Source organism: Schistocerca cancellata, chromosome 3, assembly GCF_023864275.1.
Source record: "Schistocerca cancellata isolate TAMUIC-IGC-003103 chromosome 3, iqSchCanc2.1, whole genome shotgun sequence".
NCBI lineage: Eukaryota > Metazoa > Arthropoda > Insecta > Orthoptera > Acrididae > Schistocerca > Schistocerca cancellata.
Genome location: NC_064628.1, coordinates 101,742,423 through 101,765,041, shown reverse-complemented (window position 1 = coordinate 101,765,041; position 22,619 = coordinate 101,742,423).

The following is a 22,619-nucleotide window of genomic DNA, read 5'->3' as shown; positions in this document are numbered from 1 at the left end:
ACCTGCCGCTCCATCAGGCGCGTGGGAGGGCCCGCCACGTGCACGGAGTGAGCATCACGGGTGCTTCCGTCCGGCCCGGCCTGCCATAAGCGCAGCCGTGACGTCACTTCCGGGTCGCACCTGTTGGCCGCCAACTTCCGGCCGCCCCGATTGCGCAACAGGCGGGTTCAGCGGCCCACGGCCGCACGCACAAGCTCGGCCGCCGCCCACGCCACCAGCCGGCCAGCCCACAGGTGCGTGTGTGTGTGTGTGTGTGTGTGTGTGTGTGTGTGTGTGTGTGGGCGCGCTACACGTAACCCTGCTGCGGCCTCTACAAGGACGCGCTCTGACATAAGCCTCGGGCCGATCTGTAAGACAGACGGACATCCAGGTGGAGGTACAGTTAACACGTACACTACTGGCTATCACAACTGCAATACCACAAGGGGACCGTGAAACTGTGGTGTGCGTACTGTAAGACCTTCGGTACACACACCATCAGATTATTTGACCTGTCGCTCTAACGAAGTAGGCGAGTGTCAGCAATATGTCTCGTGGTCTTATCGTGGCGTGTTTATCTTCTGCCGTTAGGTCAGACGATAGAAATGCCACTTGCACGCTTAGAGTAGCAGATTGACGGTGACCAACTTTAAACAGAACTTGATTAAGTTTCACACACATTTATTAAAATAATAACAAGCATAAAAATTACTTAACTTGGTTCTGGATGCTATTTACAATTGACAATCTGAAGTTCCTTTGGTACTGGTACGTTAATTTTATTCTCACATATATCTCTGATACTTGACAAAAGTGTCTATACATTTATCTTCATGGCTATGTACAGGAATTTGGTATTCTTATTAGGCGCAGACTGACACTTGACTATAGACTGGTACAGACAAATGTAAAACTTGTACAGACTGGTACAGACTAATGCAGACTGGTACAGACTGGTGCAGACTGGTACAGACTGGTGCAGACTGGTACAGACTGGTGCACACAAATGTAGATTGACTAATCGGAGGTCTGTACACTCGTTATAATACCTCGCGTGTTCATGTATCACTGCACGAGTGTGATCCACGAGGAGAAAAGGTTCTACGTTAGCAGCAATCTCATTGGCTGCGTTACATATTAGTACGTGGATCGGCGGAAGCAGAATTTGGTCCGTCTCTATGGCAGCGCCATCTCGTAGTGCGGAGACGGACGAGCGCTGCGCCTGCGCTGTTGAGCTTAGCACGGCGCGCTCTAGTGGGAAAGTTGTGTACGCGCTGAGTACGTGGAACTATGTACACAACAGAAACAAACGTCAATTTGGTATTAATTGTAAGAATGCCAGACATTTCCCACGTCGGACATTTGCCACACTTGCTCCTTCGCCAGGTGGCTTGAGCAGCGATCCCTCAGGTAAGGGACACCCTTCCTCGTACTACTTCTGTCCGCTTTCAAACCACAGTCTCCACATCTTACTCGATACAACCAGTATGTAAGGGACCTTGGCCAAATACAGAGCTTCTTTTCCGAAATATAAATATTTATAAATTTTGGAAAATGAATGCAATACCGACGATTATGTCAGTATGTAATTAGTTCTGCCAAGTATAAATATAGATCCCTGTGTCTGCAACAAGAGCAACAAGGGCAACAAGAAAGGAACGATGTAAAGAGAATGCGAATGTACGCTAATCATTTCTTTTTCATGACTATATTTGTGCCTACTTTAATTACTACAACTGCATGCCGAAAAGACAATAAGGAAACATGAAACTGGTATCTGAATGTTTGGAAAGAAGAATGACATACTCCATATTAGTTTACTCTCTGAACTCGGATATCCCTTGCAGCGAAACATTAATTAATAAAGCGTAGCAGGACAATGTTCAAAACATGACTGAAAATACGTTCACTAAATACAGATAAGAACATCTATGACTGACATATCATCTAAAGTTGACATACAATTTTAAGATGTTAGAAATAAGGAAATGACGTAATACATAATGCTATTTTTGTAACGTACGTTGATGTTCTACATTGTTTAGCTCTGGTATTTACAGGGTTACAGAGAAAGCGTAATAGGTTTTGAAGGGAAAAGCCGTAATTGTGATGATCTGCACTGCAACAGAAACAAGAAGCACAACTTAAGCAAACATAATGTAATATGTGTTCCAGCTCACAAGCGACATTGAAGCAGATAGTTCCTGTGACTTAGTATGGGAAGAGGTTATATCCGACAACCGGAATAAATTAATAACTGGCTCCTTTTACCGACCCCCTGTCTCAGATGAAACAGTTGCTGAACAGTTCAAAGAAAACTAGAGTCTCATCACAAATAGGTACCCTACTCATACAATTATAGTTAGCAGTGACTTCTATCTACCTTCCGTATGTTGACAAAAATACATTTTGAGACCCTATTGTAGATGGAAAACAACTTCCGTAATTGTTCTAAATGCTTTTTTAAAAATTGTTTTGAACAATTAGCTCACGAGGCCATTTAAATTGTAAATGGTTACCAAAACACCAAAACACACTTGACCTCTTAGCCACAAATAATCCTGAGCATCACGACGGATACAGGGATTAGTAAACACACAGTCGAGTGAGGCTCAATTCCGTGACAAAGAAATTCACCAAAACTGAACGCGAAATATATCTATTTATAAAAGCAGTTAAAAATTTGGTTGACGTCTTTCTAAGAGACAGTCTCAAATCTTTCCAATCTATGTAAGTGAAGACCATATGTGGCTTAAGTTTGAAGAAATAGTATCCACAGCACTCGAGAGACTCATACCAAACGAATTAATAAGAGACGGAACTGATCCCCCGTGGCACACAAAACACGACAGAAGCTGCTGCAGGAGCACCGAAAGAGGCACGTATCATTTAGATGAACGGAAAATCTCCAAGATTGGAGCAGTTTTATTGAGGCTCGAAATTTGGCGTGGATTTCATTGCGAGATGCATTTAATAGTTTCCTCAATGAAACTCTCTCTAGAAATGTGACGGAAAATCCAAAGAGATTCTGGTCCTATGTTAAGTAAATTAGTGGAAAGGCTCAGTATGTACCTTTACTGCGCGACAGCGATGGTAATGTTACTGATGACAATGCAGTGAGGAGGAGGAGGAGGGGGAGACAACGGACCCAACCCTTCGGAGCAGGTAAAATCGTGGCAAACGTCCGGCGTGGCAAATGTCCGGCGTGGCAAATGTCCGGCGTGGCAAATGTCCGGCGTGGCAAATGTCCGGCGTGGCAAATGTCCGCACACCAAATGTAATATACATTTGGGGATGCAACTGGTCAGCATTTCATCGCAACAGCGTCAACTATATAGGAGTAACACCATCTACATTCTGTACTATGGTATCCGACGAAAAGTTCCGAGACTGATTTTATTCCTGGGGTATAAGCGGCGTCAGTGCAGTAACTTTGGTTGCAGCTTGAACTAGCAACTTTAGACACTGCTGTGCATTTGACCAGTCAGTTCTAAGCTGGAAAGAGTGGTTAAGTAGTGGATGGGCTGTGTAGTGTATCGAAATTATTTTGTCACAGATCACAATAGAGCTATAAAATGGACATGTCCAGATCTAGTGTTCAAGACATTTTCCAGAATGCTTTAAAGGAGGCAAAAGTCTGTGCAAGGTGTGTACTGCACCCCTTCACTCCTGAAAGAAAAGGACTACGTATGGGACACTTGCTCCGACTTGACTGCAGTGAAAAATACGGACAGTTCTTCTCTGAAAAAAAAAAAACCCATTGCGGGTCATGAGACTCCGTGTTATCAATAGGAACCTACCACAAAACGGCAAACGACAGAATGGGTCTCCGATCTTTCGAGAAGACCAAAGAAGATGCAAATGTAATGCACGAGTTGAACAACATACCCAAAAGAACGATTTTTCTCACTGTTTCAGTCAGTTGCATGAAGGTTCTATGACACTCACTTCTCACGGATTTGATACCCATGCTCAGAAAGCAGTTTTCGTTGGACAGGAGAGAGGAATGGTCGAAGGCATCTAAAATCAAAGGCAGTAATCAGCAGTAATTCATCCCACCATTCTAAGACTACTGTGATATATTAACGAGATTCACGGCTGAAATGTTATCATTGGAAGTTCAACAAACATCTGTATTGGCTCAACCTCAGCGCCGCTTCTCTATATGGTTGCGGAGAGAAAGAAGCTCCAAACGTCATATTCCTACACTATCCTCGGAACATGTATCACATAAATGTCCTTGAATGTAACAGTCGCGTTCTTGGTCAACAGTTCCCAAGCAGCCTCGAAACTTTGTTAGCATCCAACGATGTTGTTGTTGTCTTCAGTCCTGAGACTGGTTTGATGCAGCTCTCCATGCTACTCTATCCTGTGCAAGCTTCTTCATCTCTCAGTACCTACTGCAACCTACATCCTTCTGCAGCTGCTTGGTGTATTCATCTCTTGGTCTCCATCTACGATTTTTACCCTCCACGCTGCCCTCCAATGCTAAATTGGTGATCCCTTGATGCCTCAGAACATGTCCTACCAACCGATCCCTTCTTCTTGTCAAGTTGTGCCACAAACTTCTCTTCTCCCCAATCCTATTCAACGCCTCCTCATTAGTTATGTGATCTACCCATCTAATCTTCAGCATTCTTCTGTAGCACCACATTTCGAAAGCTTCTATTCTCTTCTTGTCTCAACTATTTATCGTCCACGTTTCACTTCCATACATGGCTACACTCCATACAAATACTTTTAGAAAAGACTTCCTAACACTTAAATCAATACTCGATGTAAACAAATTTCTCTTCTTCAGAAACGCTTTCCTTGCCATTGCCAGTCTACATTTTATATCCTCTCTACTTCGACCATCATCAGTTATTTTGCTCCCCAAATAGCTAAACTCCTTTACTACTTTAAGTGTCTCATTTCCTAATCAAATACCCTCAACATCACCCGACTTAATTCGACCACATTCCATTATACTCGATTTGCTTTTGTTGATGGTCATCTTATATCCTCCTTTGAAGACACTGTCCATTCCGTTCAACTGCTCTTCCAAGTCCTTTGCTGTCTCTGACAGAACTACGATGTCATCGACGAACCTCAAAGTTTTTAATTCTTCTCCATGGACTTTAATACCTACTCCGAACTTTTCTTTTGTTTCCTTTACTGCTACCTCAATATACAGATTGAGGTCGGCTTCTACCAATTTTTTCATTCGTCTGTAAAGAATTCGCGTTAGTATTTTGCAGCCGTGACTTATTAAACTGATAGTTCGGTAATTTTCACATCTGCCAACATCTGCTTTCTTTGGGATTGGAATTATTATATTCTTCTTGAAGTCTGAGGGTATTTCGCCTGTCTCATACATCTTGCTCACCAGATGGTAGAGTTTTGTCAGGGCTGGCTCTCCCAAGGCCGTCAGTAGTTCCAATGGAATGTTGCCTACTCTCGGGGCCTTGTTTCGACTTAGGTCTTTCAGTGCTCTGTCAAACTCTTCACGCAGTGTCGTATCTCCTATTTCATCTTCATCTACCTCCTCTTCCATTTCCATAATATTGTCCTCAAGTACATCGCCCTTGTATAGACCCTCTATATACTCCTTCCACATTTCTGCTTTCCCTTCTTTGCTTAGAACTGGGTTTCCATCAACGCTCTTGATATTCATAGAAGTGGCTCTCCTTTCTCCAAAGGTCTCTTTAGTTTTCCTGTAGGCAGTATCTATCTTACCCCTAGTGAGATAAGCCTCTACATCCTTACATTTATCCTCTAGCCATCCCTGCTTAGCCATTTTGCACTTCCTGTCGATCTCATTTTTGAGACCTTTGTATTCCTTTTTGCCTGCTTCATTTACTGCGTTTTTATATTTTCTCCTTTCATCGATTAAATTCAATATTTCTTCTGTTACCCAAGGATTTCTACTAGCCATCGTCTTTTTACCTACTTGATCCTCTGCTGCCTTCACTACTTCATCCCTCAGAGCTACCCGTTTCTCTTCTACTGTATTTCTTTCCCCCATTCCTGTCAATTGTTGCCTTATGCTCTCCCTGAAACTCTGTACAACCTCTGGTTTAGACAGTTTATCCAGGTCCCATCTCCTTAAATTCCCACCTTTTTGCAGTTTCTTCAGGTTTAATCTACAGTTCATAACCAATAGAGTGTGATCAGAGTCCACATCTGCCCCTGGAAATGTCTTACAATTTAAAATCTGGTTCATAAATCTCTGTCTTACCATTATATAATCTATCTGATACCTTCTAGTATCTCCAGGATTCTTCTATGTTTACAACCTTCTTTTATGATCTAACGATATAATAACATATAAATTACTGTACGAATCCGTCAACAATGACATCAGTATATGGCTCTCTGCGCTCCTAATCTTTTGTCTTGGTACTTAGAATGCCAGGGGAAAATAAAAGCTCAGTTTGTATTGTATTGTGTGTTAACCGGAGACCTAGAAACGACGGAGAGGCTCCGTCCCCGCCGCAGCCGCAGTGGTCCACAACCCCACGACGACTACCGCAGTCCACTTCACCCCTCCGCCGCCCCACACCAAACCCAGGGTTATTGTGCGGTTCGGCCCCCGGTGGACTCCCCAGGGAAAGTCTGACACCAGACGAGTGTAACCCCTATTCGCGTGGTAGAGTAATGGTTATGAACGCATACGTGGAGAACTTGTTTGCGCAGCAATCGCCGACATGTTGCAACCGAGGCGGAATAAGGGGAACCAGCCCGCATTCGCCGAGACTGATGGAAAACCGCCTAAAAACCATCCTCAGACTGGCCGGTTCACAGGACCTCGACACAAATCCGACTGGCGGATTCGTGCCGGGAACCAGGCGCTCCTTCCCGTCCAGAAAGCCGTGCGTTAGACCGCACGGCAAACCGGGCGGGCATAAGCTCAGTTTACTTTACTGTATTCCCACGCGCTACTCAGCAGAATATGGAACACAAACCCTATAAATGTATGACGCTATGTACCTCCTGTAATATGTATGTGTCTCAGTACTGGTGTAACTATATGTATAGGTACAATACCCAAATCTGGTTCTTATACACTGTTCTCCTGTTATGTCTAGATGGTACTTGTAGACCTGCACAAATATGCAAGTCTATATCCGCAGCTTTTGAAACAGTTGTTACAGGGCATAGAAAAGAATACTTTATTGTTCATTTAGATACATAGTCATTAATATGGATTGCATTGGAAATATAACAAATGTGTACCAACGGCGAACTGTAATTTCTTATTCTGTTACAAGTATAATTTTTGTAACACACTGTCTCGTGTATGCTGGGTCACATTTTGATCTTGTTTACTTGTTTTAATATGTTGTTACATGTCAGAATCGATCCTTCATTAAGCCTTTGTAACTTCGTGCCAGGGCACGACATAAACTAAAGCCTACTCTGTGCTGTCACAACAATTATGCCGTTTCTAGTGCTGAGATGGCTGTGTGGGCTCGTTCCGAAAGCCAGCAAATTGTAAAGAAGGATCTGCGCGTTGTTGTCAAGTGGGGGGAGACTATGTAGAGCATCTGAAGCATTAAAACTGCCGTGTTTACTTTTCTTTATTTTTTATTAAACCAGTGTCGAAACTTTTTCGACAGATGGGGGTATACAGGGTGTTACAAAAAGGTACGGCCAAACTTTCAGGAAACATTCCTCACACACAAAGAAAGAAAATATGTTATGTGGACATGTGTCCGGAAACGCTTACTTTCCATATTAAAGCTCATTTTATTACTCCTCTTCAAATCACGTTAATCATGGAATGGAAACAGACAGCAACAGAACGTACCAGCGTGACTTCAAACACTTCGTTACAGGAAATGTTCCAAATGTCCTCCGTTAGCGAAGATACATGCATCCAACCTCCAACGCATGGAATCCCTGATGCGCTGATGCAGCTTGGAGAATGGCGTTTTGTATCACAGCCGTCCACAATACGAGCACGAAGAGTCTCTACATTTGGTACCGGGGTTGCGTAGACAAGAGCTTTCGAATGCCCCCGTAAATGAAAGTCAAGAGGGGTGAGGTCAGGAGAGCGTGGAGGCCATGGAATTGGTCCGCCTCTACCTATCCATCGGTCACCGAATCTGTTGTTGAGAAGCGTACGAACACTTCGACTGAAATGTTCAGGAGCTCCATCGTGCATGAACCACATGTTGTGTCGTACTTGTAAAGGCACATGTTCTAGCAGCACAGGTAGAGTATCCCGTATGAAATCATGATAACGTGTTCCATTGAGCGTAGGTGGACGAAACTAAAATGAGCTCTAACATGGAAATCAAGCGTTTCCGGACACATGTCCACATAAAATCTTTTCTTTATTTGTGTGTGAGGAATGTTTCCTGAAAGTTTGGCCGTACCTTTTTGTATCACCCTGTATATCAGAAGCTTATGCAGCGGGTTTCTCATTCAGGAATCGCATTTGAGTGTTGATGAATTCTTCTCGGGTTATCAGCCGAGTGGTGGCGTCGTCTTGTCGCAACGTTTCGATGAGTTTCGCACCCGAGAAGAATTCATCATTGGAATACGCCGAGAAATACTGCAGTCGCATTTGAGTGGTGTTTGTTTGTGAGAATACCGTGTTGTGCCTCCTCTAAGGAGAAGATTCGTCTACCAGCACGTGTAGCCACTATATAGACTTAGGGACGTAGCGTGTCTGCGGTTTATCGTGTAATGATGTCCCGCAACTGTTTTAAGAATAGGAATCGAAGAGTTCAGGAGAGTGCTATTTAGCGACATTCTGAATCTTAATGCTGCTACGTGACTAGCGCCCGAAAGGGCAAACATGTAGTCAGCTCGGCCGTGCAAGATCGTACAGCCACGTGCGCGGTGCGTCGACGTCTGGAACATCACAGACTAAAAGCACGGTGACGTTTGTTGCGACTTCTCTTGAGGCGGCGTGACGTCAGCCGAATGTCCAACGTCACCATTGCACACGACAGTGGCGCCGTATTGTGTCTTTGGGCGCGTCCTAGTCCCGCGTACCGATGGACGTAACCGGGCGTGGAGATTCCGACGAGAATAAGCGTTGGCATATTGCATTCGTCATCATCGTACGGGCTTAGCAACTCTCGTGTCATCTCTGGTACTCAGAGCAGCAATTTGGGACGTGACTGCGCTGTATGTTTGAAGTCTCCGTGCTGTTGTCTTTCAACGAGGTAACGCAACACATCTTACCGCCGACCTGGTCTACCTCGATGTAGAGGGACCAGCACGTTCTTCAGGTCTGTCGCCCACTGAAAACATCTGGTCGTGGGTTGCCGAGAGACTGATCAGCCACAACTCGCTAGCAGCTGCGGTTGATTAACTCTGTCATACAGCTGGAAGCAGCATGGGATGACGTACCCCTGTCTTGTCACCCAAGCTCAGTTCGACTCGATGCCTAGACGTTTAGTGCTGTTCCGTGTACTAAATTTCCCATCCTGCATACCCCCAAACCACCTACAAATTAGTCACGTATTCTGCCTGCTATATGTTATACGCAAGGTAAATGTAAATTTGTTATTTGCTATCCGTTCTAGTACTGCAATTTCAATGCTCAGCTTGGTATGATGTGGTTATCTCTGTATCAGGCGCATTACAATATAAGAAAGGTTTTCGCCAATCGTGGTTCATCTAACTATTAATCATCAGTGACTCAGTACCACAACGACACTTACTAGCAACAGTAGTATCATATGGTGTATCAAGAGAAATTTGTGACCAGGTTGAAGACTTTTTGGTAAGGACGACGCAGCATGTTATCTTGGATTGGGACTCATCGTCAGATGTAGAAGTAACTTCGGGTGTGTCCCAAATGGTTCAAATGGCTCTGAGCAGTATGGGACTTAACATCTGAGGTCATCAGTCCCCGAGAACTTAGAACTACTTAAACCTAACTAAGGACATTACACACATCCATGCCCGAGGCAGGATTCGTACCTGCGACCGAAGCGGTTGCGCGGTTCCAGACTGAAGCGCCTAGAACAGCTCGGCCACAATGGCCGGCTGTGTGTGTCCCAGAGAAGTGTGTTGTATATTAATGACCTTGCGAACAATATTAATAATAATCTTAGACTTTTCGCAGATGATGCACTTATTTTTAATGAAGCACTCTCAAAAACAAGCTACTGAATTGAATTTGTGGTAAGGTATTATGGGACCAAACTGCTGAGGTCATCGGTCCCTAAGCTTGCACACTACTTAATCTAACTTAAACTAACTTACGCTAAGGACAACACACACACACACACACACACACACACACACACACGCACGCACACACGCACACACACACACACACACACCCATGGCCGAGGGAGGACTCGAAGCTCCGACGTGAGGAGCTGTGCGAACCGTGACAGGACGCCTGAGACCGCGCGGCTATCCCGCGCGGCAAAGAAGCTGCTGATAAGATTTCAAAGTGGTGCAAAGATGGGAAAGTTGCTTCAAATGTAAAACTGTGCACTTCACAAAAAGAAGTTGTATCCTATGACTATAATATCGATGAATCACTTTTGGAATAAGTCAACTCATACTAATACCTCGGTGTAACCCTTCGTAGGGATATGAAATAGAATAATCACATAGGCTCATTCGTGGGTAAAGCGGGTGGTAGACTTCGGTTTAATGGTAGAATAGTGGGGAAGTGCAATCAGGCTACAAAGGAGATTGCATACAAATCGCTCTTGCGACCCATTCTAGAATATTGCTCAAGTTTGAGGGACTTCTGCCAAATAGGATTAACAAGGGATATTGAACATATACAGAGAAGAGCAGCACGAACTGTCACAGGTTTGTTTGACAAGTGGGAGACAGTTAGAGAAATGGTGAAGAAACAAAAACTGGCAAACTTTTGAAGATAGACATAAACTGTCCCGGGAAACTCTGTTGACAAAGTTTCAAGAATCGGTTTCAAATGATGACTGTAGGGAAATACTACACTCCCTACATATCGCTCACATAGGGATCGTGAGGACAATATTAGATTAATTACAGCATTCAAACAATTATTCTTCCCGCGCTCCATACGTGAATAAAACGGGAATAAACCCTAATAAGTGGTACTATGGGAGGTACCCTCCGCCACGCATTTCACGATGCGTTGCGGAGTATAGATATTGATGTAGATGTCTATGTGGATATAGGTGCAATTTTTTCTAAATTTTTGCTTATATAATTGTTCTACATTTTAATTTCTATTTAGTTGAAAAGAAGCGTTGTTGTTGTTGTTATTGGTTCAAAAGTGGTTCAAATGGTTCTGAGCACTGTGGGACTTAACGTCTGAGGCCATCAGTCCCCCAGAACTTAGAACTACTTAAACCTAACTAACCAAAGGACATCACACACATCCATGCGCGAGGCGCTACAGTCTGGAACCGAGCGACCGCTACGCTCGCAGGTTCGAATCCTGCCTCGGGTATGGATGTGTGTGATGTCCTTAGCTTAGTTAGGTTTAATTAGTTCTAAGTTCTAGGCGACTGATGACCTCAGAAGTTAAGTCGCATAGTGCTCAGAGCCATTTGAACCATGCGCGAGGCAGGATTCGAACCTGCGACCGTAGCGGTCGCGTGGTTCCAGACTGTAGCGCCTAGAACCGCTCGGCCACCCCGGCCGGCAACATTTTCCATATCCACTCATTAAAACAACATAAGATAATATAATTGTCATTGGAGAAACCGATAATAAGTTAAGAGTGGTATCGCAGAGTTCCCGGTTATTACGTCTGAAACACGTATGTAACATAGCAGCGATGGCGAGGCATTGTAGCATCTGTGACCAGAGAGTATGCGCTTGACCGCGCGAGTGTTGCGAGCGGTTCTCAGTCTGTCAGTCAGTCGTTGCGAGTCTGTAGCTCTGTCTAGTTGAGGGCAGTACTCAGTTAGTAGTCGTTGAGAGCAGTTCAGTGGTAGTCGTCGTGGAGTACGCTAGTAGTCGTCATGCAGAGCAGTCTGTGGGCAACACTGGTCAAGATGCTGAATGAGGTATATTGTTAATTAAGGTAATCATCAGATAATGTAAAGTTTATTTATTGTAATTAATTTCCAACAAGTGCCCCAATAATAATTTTTATTTCAAAAGCAATTTTCCAAAAAGAATTTATTTGATTGAAGTTCCACTTCCCTTAAACAAAAGTCTCAGTTAAATTAAAAAAAAAAAAAGGAATATTATTATTTGCAATGCAGTTCCTCCAAGCTGTGCGCAAGAATAAGAGCAGAAATGTGACTAGCAGTTACAATGAGGTAAGAATTTAATTCTGATTTTTGTACAGGGCCAAAGACCGATATTTCGGTTTAATTGAATTTTCATTATCACTGAGATTTTCATTAGCACTGAATTGTTTTTCATTATTTTTGTGGGAGCTTACACCAGAGTCAGATTGCGAATTTTTGTTTAATTGTCATTGTCAGTAAACTTATTTGCTGGGAGATTACGTTAGGTTGTATTCTTGTTAACATTCAAATTATTGTCCGGTCAACATTTTTGTGGGAAGGTTTCACTTGGCTCCATTTTATTAAATATTTATGTCCTTTCTTTTAAATTTTTGTGGGGAGGTTACACTTGGCGACACCCAGTCCAGGATCGTATTTCGTTGAGAGTCTTTTGAACAACAGTCAGATATCTGCTCTTATTTGCTTAGATATAATTAGGATTTGGCGCAACGCTTTTACTAATCTTGTGACTTCCTTTCTACAGGCCAACGGCAATTCGTTGCTCTATTGTATTTGTGTGTTGCTTTTGCATTTGTGCTTATTGTTTTGTGAATAATTGTGACTATTGTAAAAATGCCGCGAAAGACTCTGAATAGTGTATCGCGAGGTATTATGAACGAAATTACTGACTTAAACAACGTGACCGATAGGACTTGTGACACGCAGTGTCATGATGACAATCCTGCGTTCACTAACAATCAGTGTATTCCAACCACTAATGATGACTTTTGTCTTAATGATGAACGAACGAACTCGATTGTGTCTTCTGTTGATTTGACGACAATCGATGATGCGGAACGCTCTATTGTAATGAGCGATGCCCAGCCTAACATACCCGATTTGGAAAATTCAAGTAACGTACCGAGAAATTTTTCTAATGAAAATGGACAGTGTACTGAAAGTACGACTGATCTATTTAATTCCGAAATAGTGTCCAACAGTGTACATTTGACTGGCAAACCTTTTTGTGAGTCTCAGAATAACCAAATGGTTATAGAAAGCGAAACAATTTCAGATCCACCATTAAACAGCACAGATAATAGAAATGCTAATTTAGGCTCGGATCCAATTTTGGCAATACTGCTACAATTTAGGGAAGATTTCAAACAACAGAATGAAAGACAAGACAAAAATCACAAAGAACTTAGTGAACAGATCAAACAACAGAACGAAAAACAAGACAAACTTAGTGAACAGGTCAAACAACAGAACGAAAAACAAGACAAACTTAGTGAACAGGTCAAACAACAGAACGAAAAACAAGACAGGTTAAATGAAAAATTAGACGACAATTCCAGACAGCTTAGTGAACAAATTAGAGCCGTTGCCGCGCAGTGTCATGACACTAAGGAACAGTTGCGCGTGGAAATTGAGGCTTGTTCACGAAAAAATAGCGAAGAAATTAAGTCTGTTGCGCAGGAATTAAGGGAAATGCAAACTGCCGCAACAGAAACACTCAGAGACGAAATTAGCGGAGTCGCTAAACAATGCTCTGATAAGGCTACACAATTACGCGACGAGTTTAAAGCAATGACAGCAGAACTTTCGCGCACAATGGATGAAAAGATAGACGCGAAATTCGAACAGCAGAACACTCAGATTAACGAGCGCTTTAATCAGCACATAGAAAACAGTAATACGCGTTTCCGCAAATTTATTCAGGATCAAAATAAAGTCAAACGTCAAGTCATGGAAACAATCACTGCACAGAGACAGGAAGACAAACGTAAAATGTTCGCGAAAGCGAAGACGTATGTAGACAATAATATTACTACAGTGTCCGACGAAATTAATTCCATCAAACAGTCGAACACAGAATTACGTGACGAAATTTCCAATCTTAAATCAAAAACAGATACACACACAGTAGATATTCAAACAGTGACAGACAGATTCGAGCAATTAGAACTAACACAGGATTGCGATGTCATTAAAGCTGATGTTAAAAAACTGAGCGAAACTACGCGTAAGTTGCAGAAACAGATTAATGCGTCTGATTCTAAAACCGATGATCAGGCAAAAATACTGACTGAAAAATATGAAGAATTGGCCAGTCGTATTGATGCTATTGAAAGTAGTAATGATAATAAATCAGACGATACTGTACCGGTTTCATTTAACCAAACACCTGAATTTCAAAATTTGCAGCAGACAATTAATGAGATCGACTCGTCTAACAACACGTTGCGTAGAAAACTGTCAAGTTTACAGCAAGAAGTAACAGAGATTAAAAATATTTCAGTTAATAACACATCACAGCAGGCGCCACTTTTCGAACATTTGCTAGACTCACGCAGTGCATATAATTTGAGCAATTTACAGAGACTATGCGACTTAAAATCCGAAAAGCTACGCGACTTAAAATCTGAAATGACACAGACAAATAGATTCTCACACAAACGTGAACGTGTTCTCAAATTCAGTGACGAGAACGTTGATTACGAGCAATTCCTATCCGTAAGAAAAACTAAGGAATTTAATAATGACAGAGCACAAATACACGATTTGAACTGGATACGTCGATTTATTCTTGTACTTTCACCGCTATTACCTGTAACGCAGAAACTAGCTTTGAACTGGATACGACAATTTGCTCTTGAATTTTTACCAACATTTCGTGTAATGCAAAAACTTGAATTAGTATGGATACAGCAATTTATTTCTGAATTTTTACCGGCATTGCCTGTAAGGCAAAAGCTGAAAAGTATTTGCAGTGCGTAATTAACCTCAGGGGATTCATTACACTTTAATGAATATGTGCCGTAGCGAGCATAGGGCCCCGAGCTGTAGTAGTGCTATTTCATCTTTAGTTTTCTGCACTGCTGCCTTCTCTTCTACTATCCTTTATATCTATCAAAACCGCTCTTTAACTATTGCTCTACCTAGAATTAAGAATATGTAATGAAAACCCGATGTGACAAATTTTTACCGAAAGTGACAATTTTCATTAGGCACTCCAGAACTACCAGCGTAATTTTAATAACTCACAAAATCTTAATCATCAGTACGTGTAAAATTATCAGCAACAGTAAACACATTTTTGTAACAATAGACGTTTTCCACCGTAACAGCATGAAAGTCAACCGCTTAGCATACGTAACCAACAATGCAGTCTACAAGGTCAACCAAGCTTTAATGTTTCGCCGCGTGCACGTATAGTCCCTGGTACAACAAATAGTAAAGCACGGCAGCCACAATGAAATAACTACGTACAGAAAACACAGTATTTTAATTCCTATAGCAATGTGCCGTACAGAAATGACTATCATGACAAACGTAAAAATAATGAGCTCAATTTTCAGCGTACATTTAATAACAGTCGATCTTTTCAGCAGCAAGAACTTCAGCAACAACATATTATCATGAATGAACCAGACAATAGGTGTCATACATGGCGTAATACGTCAGGAAGAAATAACAGAATAGTTCAAATAGTCAAAATTCCACAGCGTCCTCCTGAAAATAATAACATGTCAGATAGAATTTAACCAGATACAGTACAGGTTGCATCTTTCAGTTACGCAAGCAATACTTTTGAATCACAGAATCTTATTCACGAAAATGTTATTTGAAACATGCTTTGTTGAATGCTCCACTTTTATCGCACCCAGATCTTACCAAAAAATTTTTCCATTGCCACCGACAGTTCTAACACCGCTTTAGGCGTACACATTTTCCAGGAAATTGAAGAAGATGGTTCAATAGTAATTAAAAACATCGCATTTGCAAGCCGCATTCTATCACCTGCTGAACGAAATTATTCCGTTACTGAACTTGAAACATTATGTGTTGTTTGGGCTTTTACGAGATTTCGGCACTTTCTTTATGGAAGACACACTACAGTTTACACAGACCACAGAGCGATACAATTTTTACTTTCAGCTAAATTCACTCACGACAGGTTAAGCAGATGGAAACTTTACTTGCAGGAATTTAATTTCACAATTGTTCACATTCCCGGCACACAAAATGTTGTAGCAGACGCATTATCCCGTTCTCTTTGCAACAATCAGCAAGACATCGCAACCAACTTCTGTAAAGCAAATTTCAGCGTAATGTACATCCAACAAGTTGCATTTGAAAATTTTATTTCGTCGTCATTACAGGACATAGCAAAAGAGCAAAGTAAAGACAACGTGTGGAAAGAAATTAAACGCCTTTGGCAAGATAAGAATAATGTTACGATTAGAAACCATTACACTGTACGCAATGACATTTTGTTTCGCCGCTCTCACCCTGACACCAACAATTGGTTATTATGTATTCCTGACGAACTGGTTAACAAATTAATCTGGTACACTCATTTAAGTTACGCACATTACGGAGCACGAAAATGTTTTCTTATACTGAGACAGAACTGTTATTTTAACAACATGGAGAAACGAATACGACGAGTTTTAGCGTCTTGTAAAATTTGCCAGAAAGCTAAATCAGACACCACTTCACATATTCCTCCTTTATATCCCATTGTACCTGTTAAATTAAGACACATGGCCGCAGTAGATATTTTTGGTCCGATTCCGAGAACTAACAGAGGTTTTTGCTACATCTTTGTCGCTGTTGAGCTCACTTCGAAATTTGTTACTTTCACTCCGTTACGCAAAGCTACTGCTAAAACTGTTTCGAAAGCATTTGTAAAACATTTTCTATTTCATGTACGGCATGTGATGAAAGTAATTTCAGACAATGGATCTCAATTTCGTAGTAGCGTATGGACACGCATGTTACGAGCCAGAAACATTTCTCCGATCTATATATCCAAGTACCACGCTTCTTCGAACCCCTGTGAAAGATTAATGAAAGAAATTGGTAAGCTGTGCCGAATATACTGCCACAAAAGACATATTGATTGGGATACACACATTCTCTCATTCCAAGATGTAATTAATTCCATTCCAAATGAATCCACTATGCTATCTCCGTCTGTTATACTGAAAAACGTTGAACCACCAAACAAAATTAAAGAATTTGTAAAATTTCCTACATCTCGTCGCTTACGACACCACGAAATAATTGACATTGCGCTGAACAACATCAAACGTGCCGCAGAGCGCCGGAGAAGACAGCAAAAACAGGTTTGTACACGCCGAGACTTTCACGTTGGACAGAAAATATTAGTACGTACACACTATTTATCCAGCAAATTAAAAGGTAAGTGCAGTAAATTTGAACTTCTATACGCAGGTCCATATCGGATTCGCAACATCCCTCACCCCAATGTTGTACACGTCGAAACTTTGAGAACCAGAAAATCGAAAGGCAATCACCATATCTCAAACATTAAACCGTTTATTGAATGAAGACACTTTATGATTCAATACACTATGATGTCATTTACTAATGCAATTATTTCACCTGACTAATTACTGATGATTATCGTATTTTTTCTTGGCAAGTGCCCGGCAAGGTAAGGTTAGCAGGTCGCTTTACTTGTCGTTACACACCAGACCGTGCACATTTTCCATTTTTTTTATGTACGATTGTATTCCAGTTTTGTCTATATGCACTGTGAAATAGTTAAGATATAACACACCCGTTGACTTTGACATTTTTTGCCCTATGATGTCTCAACATCGTGACTTTTACATTTTTTACTGCTGCATTGTGATATTCTCTGTACATTTTGGCTTTGAACACTGTCAATGTCTTTGACATATTACGTTGTCTGTCATGTTATGCTGTATGCTTAATTATATTACCGTTAATCAGTAATTACTTAGTGGGTATATAATGTAAATGCAAGACATTAATCTTTGTTCATCATTTTCAGAAAGAAATAACGTGTAAAGGAAATAAATTAAACAGAAATGGGAATTTCACCTACGGAATAGACGAAAGAGGATTCAGTAACTTTATGAGGAAGAGTAAATGGATCAGGATTAACAAGCATTAACAAGAATATACTATACTCATCGTAGAATAGCAGTCTTAACTAATTTTTTCTTTCAGAATACAAGGTGATTGATGCAGGCTGTCGGACAGAACTACACATCTTAGTTTTAGTGATGAAATATGCTAGAGATGAGGAATAGTTGTATAATGAGTAATGAAGTAATTTTTTGCAGATGATAATGAATACTGATGAATAATGATGAAGAATATGCTGTTATAAATAATGAAGTTTTTCTTTACAGGTGATGATGATAATGGAATTATGAAGTGATGAATAATGAAGTTTTTTCTTTACAGATGAGGATAATGTTGAAGTTATGTATTTATGCTACGTAGTTATTTAAGTATTTGTTGCAGTTTGTTTTGACAGCAGGTGTTATATTGCATAGTAGGATGACGGAAAGTTTTGGAAAGGACAGCTATGGAGCACATTTTATACACATTTCACTACTTGTTAATTCGAAGTTCACTACTTTTCAGCATAGTGTGCGTTTCTTCTTTCAGGTCAATAATCCATTTTATATTTTTTCCAGGAGAAGTTTTTCATGATACATACTAAACCTATTACTTATTATACCTGTACTAGCACTTACATTTTTTACCCATTTGTGTCTATTATTTATAAATGTGATCACATATACTGCCTTGTTTCATAACCTTGCTACAGCTGACTCATGACGAATGACGTAACTCATTTTTTTTCATTTACAGTGACAACCCAGAACCAATTTTTTTTCTTTTTTTTCTCTTCTTGCTTTCTCTTACAATTACCAAACGCAATGCATTGCTAACAAAAAAATGTATTACCACTCCCAAATAGTGATACCAGTTGGAGAAAGTTCTGAATAATACTGATCAACTTTGAATAGTATGTCACTTCAGTAATGACTTCGTAATGATACAAAAAAATATATGTATAAAATAATGCTTTGTAACTGGCTAATAACTGCCACGGTTTATTGTAATGAGACTACTTATAATGCCCATGCTTATTAATGCTATGACTGTAATTAGCTGATTTTTAATAATGACTTCATAATGATCTGAATGTGACTCAATGGATTGTTATTACTTCTTAATGATCTGAATAATACTGAATGATGAACATTGTTTTATTCTATTCAATACTTGATGGCCACTGAGTGCCAATAATTAATGTCAATCAATGAATTATGTTATTAATTATGCCATTAATTAGCTCTTGTTTTCAATGTTACTTTGTAACTGGAAAAGAGTGTGACTGTTTAATAATACTTTGTAATTAGGAAAAGGCTAATTATTCTTACTATATTGAAATGACAAATGATTAATTAACTATGCTGTACTTTGTAACTGGAAAAGAATGTGACTGTTTAATAATGCTTTGTAATTAGGAAAAGGCTAATGATTATTACTATTGGAATGACAAATAATTAATTAACTATGCCATACTTTGTAACTGGAAAAGAATATGATTCTTACTATATTGAAATGACAAATGATTAACTATGCTTTATAATTGGGAAAGAATGTGACTCTTTAATAATACTTTGTAATTAGGAGAAGGCTAATGATTATTACTATATTGGAATGACACATAATTAATTAACTATGCTATACTTTGTAACTGGAAAAGAATGCGATTATTTAATAATGCTTTGTAACTAGGAAAAGAAAGTTACTGATTCTATGTAAAACAATTAATGAACATTTTCTGTAATACTACATTCATGGTACAGAAATGTTCAACACTGGGCTATGAATGCCCCAAATGAAAACTGTAATTGTCAATATTATGTGACTTAATGTCCTTCACCTCATGAGCTAACTACCCTGAATTACTGCAATGTCCATTTGTCCTGTCTATCCTAGTGATCATGGAGCACTACCTTTGGGTTTGCACTACTTCTACGTTGGTGTGCCTTGTAAAAGCGTGGTGTTGACACGACATGCTGTCCACCACCATGAGCGATGAAGACGTTATTATGGTCCCACTGTTTGGTGTACCTAATGTACTGCCAAAATGAGAACATGAAATATCACTACGAGAGTTCAGTGTCTTGGCTACACTGATGAATTCTGATGGAAAAGTACTGCAAATTGTGTCACTTGGTGTTGTACTTCTGTGGAAAGATATGGACTTTCAGAACAGCTGTGTGCAATCTAAAGTGCTACAACCATGATGCAATCCTTCCCTTTCCTATCCTAATTCTTGTCACATAGTGAAAATAATTTTTTGCTAACATTATTTATGTTCATGACTATACATTTTTTTTTGATTCGCTGAACTCCAGTGCGAGTACAGTTATGTCACTTGTCGATATGATTTTTGCCATTATGTTTATTTATTGCAAAAATACCTAAGACATTTTTTCGATTTGTTCTCAAGTACAGTATGTGCACTCTTGTCTTTTATATTGTATATACATTTTTTACTATTTTTTTTAATGATATGTTCTGAACTACAGTGCATGTGCACTTATGTTGTGTGTTAATATGTTTTCTACTGAACTCCAGTGCCTGTGCACTTTTCTCATTTTTCAATATGATTTGTACTATTCTGTATATTCAATACTTCAATGCGTATGCACTTATGTCATTTGTTACTAATTGTATATACATTTCATCATTTACTGATATGTTCTCAACTGCAGTGCATGTGCACTCATGTCACTTGTCAACATAATATTTTTTTTGCCAGTCTGTTTATTTGTTCTGAATATGCTAAAGAATTTTTTCAGTGCCTGTGCACTTTGTTATCTGTCAAATAATTTGGATATACATTTTTCTGATTTGCTACTATGTTTTGTACTCACATTTTGTCTTTGTCTGATATATTTTGTACTTAGTGCGTGTGCACAACATTTAATTCATGTACTACATCTAAATATTCTGTAAGTTGTAGAAGTTTGTTAATTAAAGAAAAATTTTGCCGCGCTTGGCAAGTCCAAATGACTCACCATCGCTGCCAAATTTTTGCCCCCCCAGTGGAGGGTTATGAAACACGTATGTAACATAGCAGCGATGGCGAGGCATTGTAGCATCTGTGACCAGAGAGTATGCGCTTGACCGCGCGAGTGTTGCGAGCGGTTCTCAGTCTGTCAGTCAGTCGTTGCGAGTCTGTAGCTCTGTCTAGTTGAGGGCAGTACTCAGTTAGTAGTCGTTGAGAGCAGTTCAGTGGTAGTCGTCGTGGAGTACGCTAGTAGTCGTCATGCAGAGCAGTCTGTGGGCAACACTGGTCAAGATGCTGAATAAGGTATATTGTTAATTAAGGTAATCATCAGATAATGTAAAGTTTATTTATTGTAATTAATTTCCAACAAGTGCCCCAATAATAATTTTTATTTCAAAAGCAATTTTCCAAAAAGAATTTATTTGATTGAAGTTCCACTTCCCTTAAACAAAAGTCTCAGTTAAATTAAAAAAAAAAAAAGGAATATTATTATTTGCAATGCAGTTCCTCCAAGCTGTGCGCAAGAATAAGAGCAGAAATGTGACTAGCAGTTACAATGAGGTAAGAATTTAATTCTGATTTTTGTACAGGGCCAAAGACCGATATTTCGGTTTAATTGAATTTTCATTATCACTGAGATTTTCATTAGCACTGAATTGTTTTTCATTATTTTTGTGAGGAGCTTATACTTTCAGTCAGATTGCGATTCTCACTTTTATTGTCATTAAATTTAATTGCTACACAGGTTACGCTTTGGTTCCATTTTTATTAAATATAGTCTTTTTCTTGTAAATTTTTGTGGGCAGGTTACACGTCTTACATAGATATTATTACAGCTTCAGAAGTTCATTTCAATCCATGAGACAAACTGACTATAGGTTAATAGGTTTTTGTGTTTAGGGCAGTTAAAGACAAAGGATAAATAGCGGGACTTTCGACTCTGAGTGGCCTATTCGAGCCATGGTGTAACAATCCTAGACTGGCATTCCTTTTCCAGATTGAATCGATCGGTGCCAGTCTAAAAATTCGCGAATCGCCCGATGTCATTTTTGGCCGTATGTGCGCGGAGCGTGACTTTTACTGGTAGTTTGGTTTTTTTTATTGAATTATCCGTTATTTCTATTTCTTTATCGTATTTCATATTGATCAGAATATTCGGTATGCTTTTTGTGCAAAATTATGCAAAATAGTGTGCAGTCCAGAAAGCTAATCATCATGGCATTTATTACGATGAATTTAAATAAGAATGAGTAGAGTGTTGTATCTTGTAAAGTGAAAAACGCCGGCCGCGGTGGTCGTGCGGTTCTGGCGCTGCAGTCCGGAACCGCGGAACTGCTACGGTCGCAGGTTCGAATCCTGCCTCGGGCATGGATGTGTGTGATGTCCTTAGGTTAGTTAGGTTTAAGTAGTTCTAAGTTCTAGGGGACTTATGACCTAAGATGTTGAGTTGTTGAGTCCCATAGTGCTCAGAGCTATTTGAACCATTTTGTAAAGTGAAAAAGAATTAATGTAACAATTTATTATATGAATACAGATTTAGATTCACAAGATCGTAAAATCGCAGAGAAAATTTGGTTTCAGTCTAAACAGTAGGAATATATGTCTTTGGCGTAAGACTGTCT